This window comes from Danio rerio, chromosome 22, assembly GCF_049306965.1.
Source record: "Danio rerio strain Tuebingen ecotype United States chromosome 22, GRCz12tu, whole genome shotgun sequence".
Taxonomy (NCBI): domain Eukaryota; kingdom Metazoa; phylum Chordata; class Actinopteri; order Cypriniformes; family Danionidae; genus Danio; species Danio rerio.
In genome coordinates, this window is record NC_133197.1 from 7,215,001 (window position 1) to 7,225,036 (window position 10,036).

The following is a 10,036-nucleotide window of genomic DNA, read 5'->3' on the forward strand; positions in this document are numbered from 1 at the left end:
ACACAGAAACACCAACTGGCTCAGCCGAGGCTTGAACCAGCGACCTTCTTGCTGTGAGGCGAGCGTACTACCCACTGCACCACCACGTCACCAATAATAGAGTAATGCAATGTTAAAAATGTGATGTTGTGCTCTGAAATGTTTAATCTTTTTATAGTTTAAAATGACAGAAACACTCCACCCTTCAACACCTTCCTGTTTCATTTTTTTCTCTTCTATGTTTTCAGCTCGTCTGCCTGTTCCTGTCATCGATAGAAACTCTTCTCAATGTTCATCATCATCACAGTATATTTCTTCATCTTCACAGTATAATTGTTCAGTTGTGTGTTCAGTGGTGAATGTGAGTGCTGTGAGTCTCTCCTGGTACAAAGGAAACAGTGTATAGTCCAGCACCAGTGTGTCTGATCTCAGCATCAGTCTCTCTCTACCTCTGGAGGTGGAATATCAGGATAACAACACCTACAGCTGTGTGATCAACAACACCATCAGTAATCAGACCACACGTCTGGACATCAACACACTCTGTCAGACATGTGAAGGTATGACACTGCATACAGTGAAATATTTTGAGTCAAACATTAACCTCAGGGCTTGAGTGGCCACATACATGGACAGCACATTTTAGCTCTTAAGTGGCTATTTTAAAAAACTTTGAATGTTTTATATTTTGTTACAGACATACAGTGTCGTCCTGATACAGTTTTGCAGCATATGAAATGTCCCAAACACTATTTTTAACTGTCCAAAATGGGCAAAAAAAAATGTTTTTTTTACTCTCTGATAGTCAGAACATGTTAAAAAATATGTTTGTATTATTAAACCATTAAAAAGCAGTCAGGAAAAGTGTTATGTAAATTTGGACCACCGATCCACAAACATGGACATAAGTTTTCTCTAAAAGTACATCATATCAAAAGAGTTTAAATTCTAATAAGGTTCCAATAAGCCCAAATAGCAAAGAGGGAAAAAATGCACATAAAAAAACACCTTGGGCCTTAAGAGGTTAAATCAAAAAGACTCTTGCTTGAGGTCAGATGTACAGTTTCATTTTGTCAATTTCAGATCAGGGCCTATCCTCATTCTACATAGTGTTGATCTCTGCCTCTGCTGGACTTCTGATGATTGCTGCTTCAGTCAGGATCTTCTGCATTTACAGAAAATACAGAACATGTAATCGAGAAGGTGAGTGTTTAATGCTGCTTTAATTTTCTAAAACTATTTTCTATAAAAATTTTACAAGTTGAATAGTCCTAACCACAATTATTATTTTGCTTTAGCCAAGGAAACTGCAATATTGTAGAATGTTATTTGGCAGTTATAACTGATCGTTTCATTTTGATCTTATATCTTGAAGTCTGTCAAATATAACAATAATTGCACATTCTGCTAAGGATCATTGCATGTCTGAAAAAGTTATAATGTACAGTATAAACTGAATAAATTATTTACAAATTAAGAGCTTCTTGATTCTTGAGAAATACAAGTCTTGATAATACCTATTCTGAAATGATAAGAAGCATATTAAAGTTAAGACTGAGGTTTGTTGTTTCTATTATTATAGAGACAGGTCAGACTTGTGAGGAAGAGATCACCTATGTTGCGCCAGCGTTCCACAAAAGAAAAGCACAGAAACTGGTAAGTTAATATAGATTTCACTTTTAAAATAACTGTTAGAAACCTTTGGTCTGTAAACAAACTGTATAATGAAAGATTTGACAGATTATACTAGATATTCTAGATTAAAATAGTATATTATGATAAAAACAATATGGGACATTTGAGTTAAAATGTGAATACCAAATGAAAATGCAAAAAAAAAAAAACATGCTATGATGCACTGTCAAGCACATACCAAACCAACAGGTGGCGATATATAACATTACCAATAAAGTCATGTTGGCCAATCAGATGCCTTAAAGGTGCAGTAGGTGATCTGCCAAAATGCTAACCGCTTAGCATTTTATCTTTGGACGGCGGGGAGGGACTGTGATTCAAAGCCACACCCCCTGAAATCGCAAGCGCGCGCACTGCCAGACAACAGCCGACAGACAACCCTTCATGTCATTCGCCAGTTAGTGCCAGCGCCATGCAGGAATTACATGAAATACTTTGCCACACTTACATGCTATTTCAGAGCGAATATTAAGAGTAGCATGGTAAACAGTAAAGGAAGGCTATCATTGTGCAAAAATGACCCAATGTGAATATAAAAGCAACTTCAGCTCAATAAAGCAGGTTAGGCGGAATAGCGCTATTTACTGGTGTTTTGTTGTTAAACTGAATATAAATCTACATTATAGATGCTGTCAAAGAACCTTATGAAACTGAAAATAATCACATCAATCTTTCACCGGGAGATTTCAGTGGCTGAACATCACATCTGTGCATATAAGTCATTCATAACAAAACACAATCTAATATAGAATAGTTTCAAAACGAACATTACCTGTCTAACAGTAATACTTCAACCATGGTGTCGTCCTTCCTCCAGCATGCTAAAGTAACTCCAATATTGATTCAGGTTTTTAAAAGTTTCAATTCAGCTTTTGATTTCTGCCGGTCCGTCTCGTGACCGCGCGGCCGCTTTGAGGGCGAATTATACACACGCTCGGCCCGAGCTCGGCTGTCCTTCGGCGCCTCCGGCTAGGAATGGCTGACGTGAAACTGATGTTTAGACACAGTTTCGAGATCCCGAAACGCAAGTGTTTCGAAACACTGCACCGAAGCATGATCCGAAGCACTCAAGTCACATGACTAAAGTGTTTCGAAACACCTAGCCACGTGACTAAAGCGATTCAAAGCATCGATCACCTTAAAAGCGTTTCAAAACCTGGCGCGTCTGCATTTGGCTGCCAAGGTCAAGAAAATGACTGTCTCTTATGACCTAGAGGACTGTGGGTGTGCATGCTGTTTCTATGCTTTGCTTGCCATTTTCGGTTCGAATCCCGACTTGTACAAATATGGTTTTGTGTATTTTAATCATGTTTCTGTTTTGTGTAGCCTAAATAGGATACAGCTGCAGTTACGCCATCAATTTAGCATCATTTTTGTAACACTGTAAAACAATAATAAATATTTTTACAGTATGGTTGGGTTTAGATAGACATTAATAAAATACCATAAATGGGAAATTTAATTAATAATATAAATAATTCTTGATAACTTCAGACCACCGTTTCTGATCTAGCAACAACCCTGTTTTAAGACCAAAACAAGACATATTTATTCACAAATTGTTTATTCGGATATCAGACCAATGTTGAAAAAAAACGATACAAGAGCAAAGCATTACCAACTGGTATTAAAGCATTTCAAATCAACTGAATCAGACTGGCTTCGAACCTACTATCCCCGCATGGAAGTCTGACACCTAATCCACTGTACTAATTTACTTGAAGAACCAAGCATACAAAGTGGGGTTTAATGTCTCAATTTGTTCAACTGTTCTTTGCTGAAGCTGTTTCAGTGCAATACATAAAAATTACCACTAGATGTCACTGTAGAGTAGGGTTTCGAAACGTTTCGAAGCTTCGACACATTTGCTTTGACTGTTTCAGTGTTTCACGAAGGCTCGCTTTGGCCACCACTACCTCCGGCTCCGACTGAGCATCTGCGAGCGGCCCGCAGCTCGCTCGGAGCGTATGCGTTTGTGATGCAGACGGGTTCGCGCTAATGGCGGATCTGCGTAAACAGATGCGCAGAAGTCGGAATCTACATTTGCAGACAGACAGTCTGACCTGCCTATCGGAAATAAGGGAGATGACGGTCTGACTCTATTTAATTGGATAAACATTTTTTAGTTTTATGCTTTACCTAGAATATAAAAATACATATAAACACATTTAGATCATTTACTTTAATCATTACTATTGGACTGTGAAGAGACTTTCAACCAGCACAACAAAAAAATGTTTCTGAAGACAATCACCTACTGCACCTTTAAGCCTGAAAAGGAGATAGAGGTGAGTCAAATGAATGAGAAAATGGTGCTAATGCTGATTGCATGATGTATGAACACCGTTTTTACTGCTCGCATGACAACACTGTTAGGGGACTTTCTGAAAATCTTAACCTGACATAAAAGTTTTCACAAATTTTTGGTTATAGTCATCTGATAATGCATTTGCATGTGGATGAATGACTAAAGCATAAAGAAAAAAACAATGGGCTATGAAGTCACCACACCAGTTCCCCAAGCATGCCTTCCCCTCTCACGCACTCAGTCCCACCTTATTACCAACTCACCTCTGCACCTCATCATGCTCCACATACAAGAACCTTTTCTTCAGACAGTTTTCCAAATCCCTCCTTTGTGTTATCCACAAATCTGCCATCTTCCCTCTGATGACCCAGTCTGTTGTGATAGGACTACAGCATTTAGTAACACTTCAGCTTACAGTGGACTCATCAGTGCCCATTCTGCCAAAACAATGGTATGATCAACATTTTTGCACTGTGCATTTACAAGAGTCAACCGCTTGCTTGGTTACATATTAAAAGGAATCAGTTTTATTTCTGGGATGCTTACCTTTAAGAGTATGCAAGTATGGCCTCATTTGTCCTGCACACTTCTTTACTGTTAAGAATGGCATAGTTTTACTAGGCATGGATCCGATTAAAGGACTCCAGCTCAGATATGATGGTCACAATGTGCTGCCTCCACCACATTCTGCTTCTGCCTGTGCTCTGTCTACACCCCATCACAGCACGTTGCAGTGGGCTGTGTGAAAAATTGTACACACAAGGTTAACATTACTGACTCCACGCCTCCTGTCAGATGGCAGTAATGTCACTTGCTTTCTCTGTGAGGCATGCTGTTTCCACAGAATTATTGAGTCTTTTAGACACTGATGTCCTTGAGAAAAGTCAGTTAAAGTGGATAGGTATTTGGTACCCCTTACCCCACATGGATGAGAGGATGACATTACTACAGGGAGCAACATTGTTTTCCAACTATATGAACTCTCTAGAGTACATATAGTGCAACAAGTATCTCTTTAGGGCCAGGACATACCAGTTAGTTTGGTGTTTTCCACACGTTGGCTCTCATCTGAATAATGTCAGATCTTGTTGGCCTGATTCAGAGTTTAAAATCGGCATAGGTTGTCGGCTGAAGAGGGCGATTAGACTGGTTATTCAGCATTGAATCAAAGTGTAATTGTGACATAGTGAAGTGACATAGCAAGTAAACAATTGAAGCCAAGAAGGAACACAAAGAGGCCAGCTAAAACTTTGCTACATTTCTCAAATATTTGCAAACGATATGGATTACTAGATTATCAGACATATTAGCAGGAGCAAATCCCTCTGTACTGAGTGACAATTACTGTTATTATGGTACTAAGCGCTGCTTTGCTTACTATTTGTCTGCACCCATCAGACGTTTGGTTTCCCTTTGCAGAAAGAGAAAACAGATACTGCCCCCTGTGGAGTGGCTTTTTTGTCCTCACATGATCCAACATGATACGGCAACACAATGGAATTTTTTCTAGTTGTTTGGCATTGGCTTGGTGTGTATTGGCTGTAAGGCAGCCAGGATCTCACAGCAATGCATAATGCAATTCAAACGAGTTTCACATGGTTTGGCATTAACTTTCTCTGCGTTCCGGAAAATTATGGTCACTATTTTGGAGGGGATTTGAAATGCTGCAAATTATGTGGGAATGGACTCTACAGAAGCACGATCAAGCACTAAATCATGCACTGGTGCCTCCATATGCAAGTCTCTTCCCTTGCACTATTTGACTGTGCAACCAGAGATAATTCTATATTGATGCATCTGCTAAAAAGTGGAAGATGTATTTGTGAGGCCGCAGGTTTATTATTAGCCTTAACCATGCTGCTTACCACAAAAGGGACTGACTGAGCAGGTGTGCACATAGCTCAGGGGCTGCTCGGTACTCTGTTTTGTCTAAACAGTGCAATGCTGTGCTGGGACTGAAAACCAAACAGCAGATTGTTTGTCACATCTACCCCTGCAGGTTTGTCAAGTGTGACCTGTTTCTGTTAACTGTCAGTTATTGTTGTAAACCTAATTGGCCTTCGTGGACAATAAAGATGCCAGATGCTAAAACTGAATCTGCTTCTTTTGTGTCAACTGCTCTCACTGTCATATCTAAGGATGAACCTGCTACTACCATGAGCTCTCAGCACACAAATCGCCCATAGCAGGCCTCCACCATCTCTGCCATGGATCCTGTTCTACCTCCATATTACAAAGGCATGAGCTAAGTGTGCAAGCTGATTTTGTGTTTAGAAGTACCTGACTATGGTATCTGGGAAATTGCATAAATCATTGGTCCACATTGCCCACAAGTGAAGTATGGTTAGGACAAAGCAGCATCTGGGGTAAATAAAGCATAAAATAAGAAGACAAAATTTTCGCTGTGCCTCTATTTGGAAAAGGCTGCTAACACTTTAGTTGTGCTACTGCAGCCTGTTCCCTTGACTTCTGAACCCTGGGAAAAACTGGCAATCATTATATTCTGGGATGTTTTGAGACTGCTGTCTGGAACTGTCAATGTGCTTTTACCTTCACTGATTATTACCATAAATAGCTCGAAGTAGCTTTTACTGCATTTGTTCAAACAAAACAAGTGACATCGTTCCTTACCTCTGTCTTCAGTACACATGACAACTCAATTAATTTTGTGAGTTAAAATGGATTTTAGATCGCAGTAAATAGTGCTATTTAACACTTCCACAGAGAGCTAAAGGGTACTATTCAAATAACAATTCTGCAGTCAGCACCACTGAAAGCAACTGTAACTTAATATTCGGAGACTTCCACCTTCTGACCTTGATTTGACACAAATACATGCATATCCAAAAAGGCGATGAAGAGCAAATGGAAAAAAGCCAGTGCAGGTACCAAAACCTTATCAAAATTCACTTCTCTAAACATAGGTCGGATCCTACACTTACCTCTAGGAAGATGGCCTGTCTTGCTCTCATGCCAGATAATGCTCTGCACTGAGGCAGGGTTGGCCAAAGCCGTAGATGAAAAGCGTGGGTGTGGGTGTGGTTGCGTTTGGTTCCAGGTCATTATATCTCATTTGCGGGTATCAGGGAGTCCATATAAATATGCGGGAGACTCCCCAAGATTCTGAGTGACTAGGGATGTCTGTAATGGTTGTGTTCCAAAAGCTCCAAAGCTAAAAATGTGCGTTCTTCTCATGGTTCATTGTTCAGACCAGGAGTGCCTAAACTCTGTCCTGGAATAGTTTAGCTCCAACTTCCTTCAATACACCTGCCTGGAAGTTTCTAGTATACCTAGAACAGTCATGTCCAAACTCTGTCCTGGAGGGCCGGTGTCCTGCAAAGTTTACTTCCAACCCCAATCAGACACACCTGGGCTAGCTAATCAAGCTCTTACTAGGCTTTCTAGAAACATCCTTTGCAGGTGTGTTGAGGCACGTTGGAGCTAAAATCTGCAGTACACCGGCCCTCCAGGACCAAGTTTGGTCACCCCTGACTTAGAAAGAGTGTGATTGGCTCTTGATTGGGTTGGAACTAATCTCTGCAGCAGGACACCAGACTTCCAGGACCGAGTTCAGGCACTCCTGGTCTGGAAGTTCTGAACATTTTAAAACTGTTTTACTGGAGAAACTTCAAATTCGAAAGCCAAATGGGCTGAAAGTCTGTCTCTTAAAACTAAATTTTACAGCATGCACACATTGACTGACCATTGAAGCAAAGTTATAACGTTATTGTTGGTTATTAGACTAGTGTTTCTCAACTCTGTTCCTGCAGACACACCAACAGTACACATTTTCAACCACTTCCTAATCAAACACCCCTGAATCAACTCAGCAGATCATTGGAAGACTCCAAAACCTGAAATGAGCTGGTCAGACAATGGAGATAACCAAAATAAGTACTGTTGGTGTGCCTCCAGGAACAGGGTTGGGAAACACTTATTTAAACTGTTCTTACGCTCACTAATGTGCTGTTAAGTGCATTGTAGTGGATGTCAATAGTCTTTTATTTCTTAGATACACGGATGACTGAATTCATTTAACTAAAAGGCTGATGTGATTTTACCTTAATGCACAACTAGATGGCAGTCATGTAACATAAGATGTTTTTTTTTCTCCCCAGAATATTAAAGAGGAAGATAATGTGGTGTATGCTCCTATAACAATAAGATGATCATCAAACTTCAGGATCTTTAAACTCCAGCACTTCCTGTAAAATCCTCAGACAGGATAGAAAACATCAAAATATTCTTAATTGTATGGGCAGATATCTTGTGAACAATTGGTGGTATTCCCTTTAGCAAACTGTTTTGGAAAACAATTTTATACTAAGTATTGAAGATTAAGTATGGAAATCTAAAATATTCATAATTCAGTATAGAGCTGCAGCATTCAAAACTACTGAAAATACTATGATTAAAATACAAGCTCTGTTATTGTAGTGTGGGTTATTGTAAGTTCAGCCTTCTTTATTCCCTTTGCAAACACCTTCATCTCTAAATGAAATAAAAATGCTTGTTTTGTAAAACAATTTCTGAAGATTTTTATTATTATTATTTATATAGCTGGAAATCTGATACTTAACAAAATATAAGTGGTCACTAATTTTATCAGTTCTTTCACTATTCAATTGTACATTTATGTCCTATGGTGTAATAAAGCAAACCAAATAAATGTTTTTTTCATATTTGTTTATTATTCCTTTTTTATATAAAAATATACATCTCTCTCTGTGTACAAAAATACACCCAGTTACAGAACAAAAATCTGAACATTGGTTTTAGTAACAAAATGTCATGTCGGGCTCACACTGTGTGATTTCATCCACTATTTGGTTGTCTGATATAAATTTGTGAAATCATATAACATTTCTATAATCCTGGACTAAAATATCTTTAATCATTAGTTTGATATGTTCACCAACAGCTGATTAATGGCTGTGAAGATTACATTTTTCCCAACAAAAAAATTTCAGCCACTTTCCTGCCGTGACATTAGCTACAACAAGCAACAAACTAAGAACCAATAAGAGCACAAAATCTTATCAAGTCACTGCAGAGAAATGTAAAAGCAGGATTTTTTTCTGGTTTCAAGACATGTTGGGAGTAAACATCTTTTGAATGGTTTACTAATAATTGTTCAATAATCATAATCGTTTTTATGTTTTCTTTCCAATTGTTGGAAAATATACAGGCAAAACTGACCCATGAATGACTGTTTTTTTACCTTTGCATTAGATTAGTTTAGTTAAAAATTTTCATAAAAACAGTCAAATAAAAAACCTCCATGTTCACTTTTTGATTAGTTATAAGGATAAAATCCATGGCATAAGATAAATTGTAGAGTCTCAGAGGCAGGGGCGTAGCACCAAATTCTGGGCCCTGTACCCTCTCAATGTCAGTGGGCCCCTTACACATTTCTTTTAATTATTTGAATATAAACATGCACAAATAGTGTTTTAATCTATAATCAAATCAGATTATAATAATGACTGGTTCTTTCATTCACCACCAAATTGATGCATTTGGCCTACTTGTGCTCAAATACCTTTAAACCGTAGGCTACATCGGGTTTGTGTACTGACATTTTGATCCATGATACTGATGCAAGTTTTGATTTAAAAACATTTATTTTTTCTCCAAAAGAGCAGCCAGGACTGGCCAGTGCTGCTACTGCTGGTGTGTCAGAACCACTGGTTGTTTCTGAAACTGGCTAATGTTTGCAACCTGACATTAGCTGGCCTGGCCCATAATTTACTTACAGCAACAAGCAGCCTGGTTGACAAACTAAGCTAAAGATTTAACATTAGCATATATACATTACAGGGCTCAAAATTAACTTTTTTACTTTGTAGCACTGGTGCTCCCAACTTCAAAAAGTTAGGAGCATCCCAAAAAATTTAGGAGCACCCATTTTCTTTTTAGTTATGCGCCGATCATGATTCTTAATGGCCGATTTTGATTAGCACACGTACATCTCGGAGATGTCTATTTGACGTCTGCATTCACATCTGCAAGACATCTACAAGACGTTTCCTATCAGATGTGAAATAGACTTCT

General features: G+C 38.7%; 1 long non-coding RNA gene and 1 pseudogene across 4 annotated transcripts in view; one reads left to right on the forward strand and one right to left on the reverse strand.

Annotated features, from left to right (window-relative positions):
* The window catches only part of LOC141380159 (uncharacterized), a 6,034-nt pseudogene extending 5,352 nt beyond the window's left edge, over nt 1-682 (forward strand).
* The window catches only part of LOC141380160 (uncharacterized), a 7,089-nt gene extending 115 nt beyond the window's left edge, over nt 1-6,974 (reverse strand). Inside the window, exons 1-4 of one of the 4 annotated variants that reach the window (XR_012397704.1) lie at nt 6,925-6,974; nt 4,529-4,720; nt 4,246-4,419; nt 1-465 (exon numbers count right to left, since the gene is read on the reverse strand). The exon at nt 1-465 is cut by the window's left edge and continues 115 nt beyond it. This is a non-coding gene — a long non-coding RNA (uncharacterized lncRNA). Of the gene's footprint in view, nt 1,145-4,245; nt 4,420-4,528; nt 6,187-6,924 lie in introns of those variants that run through there. The other 3 variants (XR_012397702.1, XR_012397701.1, XR_012397703.1) reach the window with 3 other exon arrangements.
* Between the last annotated feature and the right edge of the window lie 3,062 nt (nt 6,975-10,036).